The sequence below is a fragment of the Pangasianodon hypophthalmus genome, chromosome 18 (genome assembly GCF_027358585.1).
Source record: "Pangasianodon hypophthalmus isolate fPanHyp1 chromosome 18, fPanHyp1.pri, whole genome shotgun sequence".
Classification (NCBI taxonomy): Eukaryota; Metazoa; Chordata; class Actinopteri; order Siluriformes; family Pangasiidae; genus Pangasianodon; species Pangasianodon hypophthalmus.
Window position 1 is genome coordinate 20,832,556 of NC_069727.1, and position 12,330 is coordinate 20,844,885.

At 43.2% G+C, this 12,330-nt stretch overlaps 1 long non-coding RNA gene across 2 annotated transcripts; it reads right to left on the bottom strand.

Moving 5' to 3' along the window:
* Positions 1–778: 778 nt before the first annotated feature.
* Positions 779–9,744, bottom strand: LOC128321093 (uncharacterized). 2 transcript variants are annotated; one of them, XR_008304674.1, is made up of 4 exons: positions 9,574–9,744; positions 8,484–8,645; positions 4,166–4,671; positions 779–1,152 (listed from the first exon to the last, which is right to left on the bottom strand). It is a non-coding gene; the product is annotated as an uncharacterized LOC128321093 (long non-coding RNA). The 2 variants fall into 2 exon arrangements; XR_008304673.1 differs by having other exon boundaries at positions 4,166–4,702; positions 9,574–9,743.
* Positions 9,745–12,330: the final 2,586 nt, after the last annotated feature.

A 12,330-nucleotide genomic window follows, 5' to 3' on the forward strand; every position in this document is an offset into this window, starting at 1 on the left:
GAAAACATGATTCATCAGACCAGGCCACCTTCTTCCATTGCTCCATGGTCCAGTTCTGATGCTCACGTGCCATTGTAGGAGCTTTGGGTGGTGGACAGGGTCAGCATGGGCTCTCTAATCGCTCTGCATCAGAAGACTTCCTTAGTTGTTGAAAATTCTTGTTTTATATAACATTAACGCACTACGGATTTAATACAAATGAATGGGCTTTGTGACAAAGCCAGGATGGCCAATGTTGTTGGGGCGCCACTGGAGGATCATATTTTTTAAAAATTACCTTTTGATTCTATTCTTAATTCATACAAATGTTTAAACACCTGTTGAGGCAGCCCAGTAACATAAACAGTTTATAGGTCAAAAGGATTTGTGTTGCGTTTTAATACATACAGTGTGCAATATCATACTGCACCACAAGATGGCAGTCTTAGAAATATGCAAAAACAAGCATTTCTGGTGTTCTTATTTCAACCGTTCATTTAAAGCCACAATACTAGAACATTTAGCTGACTACACATTAGCTTTGACCTTGACCTTTTGTGTGTGTGTGTGTGTGTGGGCTGCTGTTTTACATTTTATCAAATTAATTTGTCATGTGGAACACTACTAGCTGCAAGCACACATCTGCAAGGGCTAGTTCCTGCCAAGTTGCACAGAACACTAAAGAAACCCTAGATGAACATATTATTCAGGCTTTGTGACAGTAGCTCAATGCTAACACTGTGAATTGTGCGCTGCAAGCTGATTGGCTGATGATGGTTTTGATCATTACTGACAATCAGACAGCGCTTATTCAAAAGATGAAACAGTTAAGAAAACAGGATCAGGGCATGAACTCAGCTCATAAGGGTGAATCCTTGCATTTTACTGCAAATGTTCTTCTATCTCTTTAAAGTCATTTAAGTGTGATTAATAAATGGAGAGCGAGAAGAGAAGTTTGCACCTGCATTGAAGTTAATAAGCATTTAATTCTTTAACTCATATTTCCCCAACATTCAGGAAAATAGTACAAAATACAAGTCAATATAATACATTAAAAAAAACCCGACAGACAGACAGACAGACAGCCAGTTATCCGTGTATTTGTGGCGGTGGAGGCAGGGTTCAGCGTTGTGATGGAGTCTGGGAGAAGGAGTGAGTAATTCTAGGAACGAGCTGTGGAGAGAGAGAGAGAGAAAAAGCATGAGATTGGATAGAAGAGCAAACACTGGTTTTCTCTCCACGTCATTTGTTATTCATTCTGTGTTTTTTTTTTCGGGTCTTGATGAATATCCTGCCATCCTCTGCAGCTGGATCCTGAACCTTTACACTGGGAGACCCCAGGCCATTAGGATCAGCAACACCACCTCCAGCACCACCACACTGCACACCGGCGCCCCCCAGGGCTGTGTGCTCAGGCCACTGACTCATCACTGTGCTGCAAGGTTCAGTTCTAATCACATCATCAGGTCTGCTGATGACGCTACAGTCGTGGGCCTCATCAGCAACAGTGATGAGTCAGCGTACAGAGAGGAGGTGGAGCAGCTCACAGAGCGGTGCAGACAACAATCTATCTCTTCATGTTGATAAGAATAAAGACATGATTGTCGACTTCAGGAGGACTCGAGCGGACCACTGATCACTGCACATCAACGGAACAACTGTGGAGACAATCAAAAGCTCCAAGGTTCTTGGTGTGCACATGACAGAGGACGTCTCCTGGACTCTCAACACCTCCTGCCAAGCCAAGAACACCCAGCAGCACCTCCACTTCCTGTGGAGGCTGAAGAGAGCCAAACTCCCCCCTCCCATTCTCTCCACCTTCTACAGAGGGATGATAGAGCGCGTCCTGATCAGCTGTCTCACCGTGTGGTACAGGAACTGCACAGTCTCAGACCGCAAGACCCTACAGCGGATTGTAAGGAACAGGTAAAAAGATGATCTGGGGCTCTCTACCCACCATCGACACCTCGTACAATAACCGCTGCATCTGTAAGGCCACCAGCATTATGGACGACCCTTCCTACCCCCTCAGTACCACTGCACACTGCACTTTACACTGCCGCATCAGACGCTTTTTATTTAGGAGACTCTGCTTATTGCTGCTAATATTAATATCTCATGGGAATATTAGAGCTTGAGTGTGAGCTATTCATATAAAGGCTATCATAGTGCATATCTAACCACTGTAGCCAGTTTCACACATCAATTCAGTTCAATTTTATTTATTTAGTGCATTAAACAATAGACATTTTCACAAAGCAGGAAGAAATCCTGAGATGAACCAGACTCAAAAGGAGACTTCAGTAGGATTTCAGTATCAGCACATTGGGCCATATTCAGAGTGATTTAAGTCCAAAAGATATGTAAGTATTGATTTTTGGTAACTTGCCTCTAAACCCCCCAAAAATCAGGGATAGAAAATACAGACTGATGAGGTGAATAAATGTAATGCAAGCAAGAGACATTTAAAAGCAAAAGAAAATTTAGAAATGAAAAAAAAGGACTAATACTGTGAAATATGAATGAGACAGCGGCAAACACTGAACAAAATATAAGGAGACTCTAGTAGGCTATATTGCTGCATGAATAGTCCTAATTACAATTCTCACATTGATCACTGCAAATTTGAGTTAATTTAACAAAAAGGCTTCCATCCACATTATTCCCCCACATCCGGCAGCTTGGAAAATAACACCCGATCCCCCGCATCTATATTATTATTTTTTTATTTTTTATATCATGTTACAAATTATTTTTTATCCCAAGTTTGAGATCATGAAATTGTAATGTGTGCACGGGATATAAGCTATTTTATCCTGTATATTATTAGGATATAGGATATAACTAATGCCAGTGTTTTTGTTAATTTAATGCACTCTTTTGTAAAGAAAATATAGCAGTGGTTTGAAGTACAAGTACGAGAACATGTTTTCTGTCTGGAGACATTTTTCTTGCCTAGTTTGCGTCATTGCTGCTGTGTGCTGAATTTTATGTTGAAGAACAACACTTTATTAGAGCCTGCACTAAGTGACTGATAAGTGACTGATCTGGAACTGAAAATTGCTCTGACACACAACTTATTTTAGGAGCTTTACATTTGATAAAGTGTTAATCAACATGTGGGACGAGGTTATACAGGGAAAACATGGCTGCCGGTAGATACCAGGAGATCTCTGATCTTTCAGGCTTTTGTTTGTCTTGCTTTAATGCTAAATGAGAATTTCAGCAGGGCCCAAGTTACACAGCACACATTTCAGTGACTGAGGGAAAAGCAAACGAATTTCATACATGCAGTAAAACAAGGTGAATGTACTTCAAGTATTAAAATAAACCTGATTCTTACTAACTGAAGATGCTTGCCATATGTCTTGTAGGAGGGATTTCCAGCACTTTTGTGTTTCCTTCTTAATGTACTCATAACATTCCCATGATGTTCAGAGATCCAGCTGGATGGAAATTTAATGCCCCACTCACATGGTCTATATGAAACGTTGGTTATAACTGTCCTGAGCAATTTTCTGATTTAGTGTGTTTTTGAAAGGAAAGTGGTTTGGTGATCGAACACCAGAGGTTTGGATAACTTTCTATCCCATTGTCTTCCTGGAGAAACAGACTAGTGTGTAAGTGGCATTTTTTTTTTTTTTTTTACACTTTGTTAAAATGGATCTCCCAGTGCTCCTGAGAAGGTTGAAAGCTTAGCTGATGTTTTAATAACCTTCTGCATTTTTTTCCCCTCCTAACAAGCTTTGTTCTACATGAGAGCAGAACTAATCTGATCTACTAGTTTAATTGTGAGACCTACCAGAGGCAGAGATGTTTATTGAGCAAGCATACAACAGGACACAGGATTTAAAATGAACACAAGTGTACCCTGTTTAACATATTTAATGTGAGCTCTTGAAAAATTACTGCTAAAATTCCTAAAAGAAACGGACGTGAATACTTCTCAATTATGCAGTTTTGACTTTTTTTTTTTAAACAATTCCGAGGACTAAATACTTAATTTCATTTTATTTCTGTAGAGAGTCATTTCAAATTTAGCAGAAAAAAATCCTATTCTAATATACTTAAATTTGATGTTGCAACACAGCAAAACAAAAAAAAAAAAAAAAAGAAAGAATCACTGGGGGTGAATACTTTCTGGAGGCACTGTATGTATAAAGAAATATATAGAACTTGGAACTACCTTTGGCTGAAATTACAGCTGCAAGTCTTCTGGGATACGTCTCTATTATCTTTGCACATCTGGATCGTGATATTTTTGCCCGTTCTTCTCCTCTTGGCTGGAGACTGTTGGGGAACAGCGGTTGTTGTGCTTAGGCTGGAAGGAAAGTGAATCTCTGCCACATGTCTCTTTCAGGCTGGTTTTCTTCTAGGATTGCTCTGTATCTGGCTCCATCCATCTTACACTAAACCAGTTTCACAGTCCCTGCTGATGAAAAGCATGATGCTACCACCACCATGTAGGAATGGTGCAAAATCAGGAAATCTATACCAAACACAGCACCAAGGCCAAAACAGTTCAGACCAGAGGACCTTTTTACACATGCGTGCTGATTCTCCAACATGCCTTTTTGCAAACTCCCAATACGATTTCAGATGGCTTTTTTCACTAGTCTTCCATTAAGACCAGCTTTGTGGGGTATCGGGGTTGTCCTGTCAACAGCTTCTCCCATCTGAACTCTCCAGCTCCTACAGAGTGGTGTCTTGGTTACTTCTTTGACTATTGTTTTGTGTAGACACATTATATATAATCTCAATAACATTCATTACAGTTCCAGGTTGTAACACAGCAAAATGTTGAATGGTTCGAAGGGGGTGAATAATTGTGCAAGCCACTGTACTGCTAAGACATACTCCTACTCCTGCGAAAAGAGAACTTTCATAAAAAATTTTTTATCCAAGCATTTAATTAATTTTTTTTTTTTGCCAAAAGTAAAGAATATGACTTTATATAGTAGTTTTCTTTTGAACCTGAAAATAGATGAACTGCGGGACGTAAACTCTTATCTTACTGCTGCATGTCGAAAAAAAATAATAATCAGAATATGTGAATTTACATATTAAACATTAATATGTTCAATGTGCTTGTGCTTTTTTTCTGTAGGTGAAAATGCATACTTAATCACATGTACAGTCTATCCCTGTTAAAATTGCAGGTGATGTAAAAAATAAAGCAAAGATCATTCATGTCAGACTTTTTTTCTACCGTTAATGCGATATAGAAATCAAAATAATAATAATAATAATAATAATAATAATAATAATAATAATAATAATAATAACAATGATAATAATAATAATAATAATAGTACAACTGTTTTAGAGAAAAAAAGAAAAAGAAATAACTTACAATAACCTGCTTGCGTAAGTGTGCACACCCTTATCCTTATAACAGGGAAGTGACCATGCTCAGAATGAACCAATCACATTTAATCACATCAATCACATGTTCAGGTGATTCTGATTAACCCCAAATAAAGATCAGCTGTTTCTGTACAAATTTCTTGCCATGGTTCACAAATAAACTCACTGAGCACTTTATGAGGAACATTTGTACACCTACTCATTCATGCAATTATCTAATCAGCCAATCGTATGTCAGTAGTGCAATGCATAAACATGTGATCTCAGTGACTTTAACCGTGGCATGATTGCTGGTGTCAGACGGACTGGTTTGAGTTTTTCTATAGCTGCTGATCTCCTGGGATTTTCACACACAACAGTCTCTAGAGTTTACACAGAACGGTGCAATAAAGAAAAACCATCCAGTGAGCAGCAGTTCTGCGATTGGAAACACCTTGTTGATGAGAGAGATCAGCTGGGAATGGCCAGACTGGTGACTCAAAGAATCACTCTTTACACCCGTGCTGAGCAGAAAAGCACCAGATGGGCTACAACAGCAGAAGGCCATGTCGGGTTCCACTTCTGTCAGCTAAGAACAGAAAGCTGATGCTGCAGTGGGCACGGGTTCACCAACACAGGACAGCTGAAGAAAAACGTAGCCTGGTCTGATGAATCTGGATTTCTGCTGAGGAACACAGATGATAGGGTCAGAATTTGGTGCCAACAGCATGAATCCGTGGACCCAACCTGCCTTCAACAGTCCAGGCTGGTGGAGGTGGTGTGATTGTTTTCTTGGCACACTTTGGGCCTGTTAATACCAGTCAATCATCACCTGAATGCCACAGCAGCCTGTCTCATTATTGCTGCTGACCGTGTGCTTCCCTTCATGACCACAATTTACCATCTTCTAATGGTTTATCATTCCAGCATGATGATGCTCCATGTCACAACACAAAACTCGTCTGAAACTGGTTTCATGAACATGACGATGAGTTCAGTGATCTTCAGGGACCTTCCCAGTCTCCGGATCTGAATCCAATAGAACCCCTTTGGGACGCGGTGGAACGGGAGACTCGCAGCATGAAAGTCCATCTGAAAAATCTGCAGGAACTGCGTGATGCGATCATCTCATCATGGAGCAGACTCTCAGAGGAATGTTTCCAACACCGTGTGGAATCCATGCCATGAAGAATTGAGGCTGTTTTGAGAGCAAAGGGACTGAGAGCCCTACCTAGTATTAGTGTGGTGTTCCTAATAAAGTGCTCAGTGAGTGTATCTTACAAAGCAAAGTGTATGAGATCTCATTGTTGAAAAGTATCGAACAAGAGAGGGGTACAAAAGAATTTCCAAAACATCAGATCCATGGAACACTGTGAAGGCCATCATCAACAGGTGGGAAAATGGGGCACCACAGTGCATCATCACCAAGAGCAGGACGTCCCTCCAATATTGACAAAAGGACAAGATAAAAACAATGAATTATGAATGTGTTGATGTGTGTGCATGGTGCTCTGGAGTCCCATTCAGGGCTTATTACCACCTCACACACAGTGTTTCCAGCACAGGCCCCAGATCCACTGCGACCCTAATTCATTTTGGCAGTGGTGGTTTAATGGTTAAAGGCTCTGGGTTACTGATCAGAAGGTTGGGGGTTCCAGAACCACCAAGCTGCCGCTGTTGGACCCTTGAGCAAGGCGCTTAACCCTATCAGCTCCAGGAGTGCTGTATCATGGCTGCTCTGACCCCAGGTTCCTAACAAGCTGCGATATGTGAAGGAAAGAATTTCACTGTACTATAATGTACACATGACAAACAAAGGCTTAAAGGAGCTGCAGGAATATCTTACAAGTACCGGTCACTCCTTGCATGTGACAACAATATCACACGTTCAACAAAACAGCTTATCACCCGACCCACAGACAACACCATACCCACAGTGACACATGGTGAGGCTGCTTCTCTTCAGCTGGGACTGGAGCTCTGGTCAAAATAGAGGGAATCATGGCTAGCTCCAAATACCAATCTATTTCAGCACAGAACCTGCAGGCCTCTGTTAGACAGCTGAAGATGAAGAAAAAATTCACCTTCGATAATGACACGATAACGACCCGAAGCACAAATCCAAGTCATCAAAGGAACGGCTTCAGAAGAAGAAGGTCAGTGTTTTGGAACGGTCCAGTCAGAGCTCAGATGTAAATCCTATCAAAAACCTGTGGAACGAGATGAAGAGGGCTGTGCACAAGAGATCTGCTCACAATCTGATAGATCTGGAGCATTTTTCCAAGGAAGTGCGGAATAATATTCCACTCTTCCTCGCAAAAAAAGTGGCCAAGTTGGTAGACTCCTTCTCAAAAACACTGAGTGCTGGACAACAAGCAAAAGGTGCTTTAACAAAATATGAGTTAAGGGGTGCACACACTTATGCAACCAGGTTAAGTTTTTACTGTTTCTTTCTCATGTCGTCTACCCAGCAGACAGATGAAACAGTGGGGCGTAGGGTTCTCCAGACGTATATCATTATTTTTCATTTGTAGTATTTTTTTTCATCGTGTCCAGTTCGTTTCTTGCATCTAGCACAAACTAATAATCTAGCATTTGTACAGTGCTGCACATACGGTATGTGTGTCATGGTAGCGCCGAATACTACGATTCCCATCAGCCCCTGCACATCAACGTCACCACACTCACCACGCTACATGACTTTTTGACCTGATTTCCATTTAGTGTTAATGAGCACTAGTATTTAAGTCCTGTCCTGTTTAGCACCCCTGTCTAGCTTCTGCCGTTGCAGAATGTCGCTTAGTCCACGTTGAGTTCGTGTTATTGCCATGCGTGTCTAGCTCTTTGTTTTCATGTGTTTCACTGTAATAAATAGAAATCTGCACTTGCATCCTCCTCCACTACTAATTCCTGACATGTGGTGTCCACGAGTGTAAGCAATTCGAGACAGTTAGTGTGTTTCGTACTCTTTCCACCGCTGGTAAAGACAGATGTGTTGGATGTTTGGAGAATGTAGTGTTTCTGTACCAGACCTGCCTGAGCATCTACAGTACTCTTTCACCCATTCTGCTCGACAGACCCGTACAAATCTTTTCTATACATTTGAATTAAATAGAAGGTTTCACTCATTTGGACAGTATCACAGTGTCAGTACTTACCAGTGTAGTAGCTGTGTACAGATAGGGATGAGTGTGTCAGTGTAATTGCCCTCTGCAGATACTTTTTGGGGTAAGGGCTTCCTGGCTACTGGTTCAAGGAACAGCAAGCCCAGACCGCAAAAAGACCCAAAAAGGACAAAGAGGGACGTCGGTTTCATCCATCTAAAAAAGAAATAAACAGAAGGAAGCACAGATCCAGAGAGAGAGAGAGAGAGAGAGAGAGAGAGAGAGAGAGAGAGAGAGTGAGTGAGTGAGCAAAGTTAAACACCAGTAAATTTTTAAATGAAAAATAAATCACTCTCCCGCATGGTAATGGGTCAGTCACATGACAGAACAATTCAAGTCTGCCAATCAGTAAGCAAACTCTGCAAAGTGCGCTTACTTTTCCAGCAACGTCTGAACGTGGGAAAGCTGTGCTAGTAAGCTGAACTGTGATCATTTGGCTGGAAGGAAAGCGATCTAAGTTTTGTTGGGGTTGTGCATGTCAGTGATAACACAATCATGTCCCAACAGTTGCAGGTCCAGTGTTCTATTACATCACACACACACACACACACACACACACACACAAATCCCTGTCACACAGCCACATTTCATAACAGAGCTTTGTGATGCCATTCACCTTGACTTACATGAAAAGATAAAGTTTCACTGCAGCTATAGTTTTGGTTAAAATAAAGACCCTATTGCTCTACATCACGTAAATTCAAAAGGTGAAAGGTCAGATTAAAACCAGAAACATAGGGTGCACACTTCACTTCTTTTCTCTTGGGGTTTGATTGGTGGCTTTGGGGTTTGATTTAGTGGCTTTGGGGTTTGATTTAGTGGGTTTGGGGTTTGATTTAGTGGGTTTGGGGTTTGATTTAGTGGGTTTGGGGATTTGATTGGCTCCTCAGCACTAGCAGCTTCCTAGCAGGCTCAGACTGTAGACAAATCTGATAAGCACACTCGGCTAAATGTGTCATATGTGTAACACTTTTTTATAAGTCTAATATTATCTATTATTATTTTAAAAGATCATCCTTGTCTTGTGTTTTGTTTCCATCCCGTACTGATGACTGAGAGACTGATGGTGCTCTTACTCTCTGACCTGGTGAACTAGCACGAGGACGTGGTTCGGACAGAGACTCCAAAGCTCTTCTGTAGATCACTCTGGATAAGGATGTCTGCTTCCAATGGAAATGCTGGGAATGGAAATAGGAATGATTATAGTTCTTCAATAAAACCGTCTTCATTGTTTTTCGACTAGAGAAACTGATCACATGAGAAATTAGCACAAATGTGCAAGGACAAAAGCAAACTCCGCCCCTATCTATACTCCATCCCATCTATACGCAATCTAATAAGGATTGAAATGGGATTTTACTCACCACAAACCACTGGAAAATCTAAAGACCTGCTCATTCACTGCTTCTGCAAGGGTGAACCAGCCTCAGAATTGGCCCTATTCTCTTCCAGTGTGGCCCAAGCATTATTTAGAAAGAATACCTAATCCTGAAAAAAGTTCTTTGAATGTGCTTAATTCAAACATCGGTTCCACGTGAATGAATTTCCAACATGATTTGATCAGGTGTTTTTCAAGCCCTGGAATAAGCTCCAACTCTGCACAGTCCCCCACTGCAGGAGCGAGAGCAGGAGCGAGAGCTGGAGCGAGAGCAGGAGCGAGAGCGAGAGCAGGAGCGAGAGCAGGAGCGAGAGCGAGAGCAGGAGCGAGAGCTGGAGCGAGAGCAGGAGCGAGAGCAGGAGCGAGAGCGAGAGCTGGAGCGAGAGCGAGAGCTGGAGCGAGAGCAGGAGCGAGAGCAGGAGCGAGAGCAGGAGCAGGAGCGAGAGCTGGAGCGAGAGCTGGAGCGAGAGCAGGAGCGAGAGCAGGAGCGAGAGCGAGAGCTGGAGCGAGAGCGAGAGCTGGAGCGAGAGCAGGAGCGAGAGCAGGAGCGAGAGCGAGAGCTGGAGCGAGAGCAGGAGCGAGAGCGAGAGCAGGAGTGAGAGCGAGAGCAGGAGTGAGAGCAGGAGCTGGAGCGAGAGCGAGAGCTGGAGCGAGAGCTGGAGCGAGAGCTGGAGCAGGAGCGAGAGCAGGAGCGAGAGCAGGAGCGAGAGCAGGAGCGAGAGCGAGAGCAGGAGCGAGAGCTGGAGCGAGAGCAGGAGCAGGAGCGAGAGCAGGAGCGAGAGCAGGAGCAGGAGCGAGAGCAGGAGCGAGAGCAGGAGCAGGAGCGAGAGCAGGAGCGAGAGCAGGAGCAGGAGCAGGAGCAGAAGCAGGAGCAGGAGCGAGAGCTGGAGCGAGAGCAGGAGCGAGAGCAGGAGCAGGAGCAGGAGCAGGAGCCCAGCGCCGTGAGGTTCCCCACTGCACATCACTCAGCCCATTCATTTAACACTACAGTCATTTCTCCCTGTTAGCGCCAATATTTTATTCACGTTAATGCCCCGTGAATTCAAATAATTCACACTAATAGATTAGAATTTACTATAAGCGATGAAATCATGTATTGATGAGAATGGAAATGTCTTTATGTAAATTATACATGATATTTTCTGCATATTTTTCTTTCCCAGTGTACTCATGTATCTGATATTTATTTCTGTAAGAAGAGAGCTTGTGCACGGACTGAGAGACACACAGTTCACTGAGCCTGACGAGTGTAAATGCACTTTCTCATTCTCCATGAACTTGTGTAGAGAATACGACTCTTCATTTTACTAAATAAATATGCAATATACATACATATATATATATATATATATATATACACACACACACACACACACACACTGACGTACACCTCAGCTGTGTTTCAGATATCTGTCAGTCACACTGCTGGTGTAGCACAATAATGAAAACACACTGCAAAATACAGTGATTGAAAGAAAAAAAAAACATCTAATACTTTCTTCCACAAAACCATTTTCAGGTTTGCTGATTTTGAGTTGATTGTCTTGTTTCTCTTTTCAGGTTCATTTCAGTTGTACAGGTACATGGCAGATGTGTGTGTGTGTGTGTGTGTGTGTGTGTGTGCTTGCACATGCTCTGCTGTGTGTGTGTGTGTGTGTGTGTGTGTGTGTGCTTGCACATGCTCTGCTGTGTGTGTGTGTGTGTGTGTGTGTGCTCAGTACTAGCACATGTATAACACACCTGCAGTAATACTTGTTGCTGGTGCTGTGTGATGCTCCTCCTGAGCTCCATGTTGTGGTGCATGAACAGAAATGTGGCTCTGTGAGAGTATAAGCTCTCGTCATGGCAGATGCTCTTTAAGCCGAACTTAATAATTAGAGCTGTGAACATGTGGAGGTGGAGCTGTGACCATGCAACAGGAACATACCTCACAGGGCTGTGCGCATGGCGGCTGCTCCACATCTCCAACTTCAGCCCGGCTTCAGTCACGAGTCAGTGCTGGGAGCTGCGTTTGAGCGACAGCCAGCAGCAGGGACTCGGATGAGACGCGCAGAGGATGGCGGTGTGTTTCAGAGAGCACTGCTGGGCTAATGAGCGCTCATAGGTGCGGAACGAAGCGCGCGCGCGCCTCATAGCTCCTCTCTCTGTAGCGGCTTATAGCGGCTTATAGCGGCTGCGCGCGAGGCCGCCCGCGGGGAAGCGCGCAAAATGGACTCTCCTTCTGCATCTTCGACGGATTTAAAATCGGCCACTCACGCGCCATCCCGCAAAAAAACAAACAAACAAACAAACAAAAAAACAGCTCAGCAGTTCTGAAAGCGCGTGAAGCCTCCGTGTTCAGCAGCACGAGCCAGCGCGAGCGTCTTCTCAGAGCAGAACCAACCAAACCCAAACACATGCCCCCGCTGCGTGTGTGTGTGCGTGTGTGTGTGTGTGTGTGAGGTAATCCCGTGCTCTCCGCTC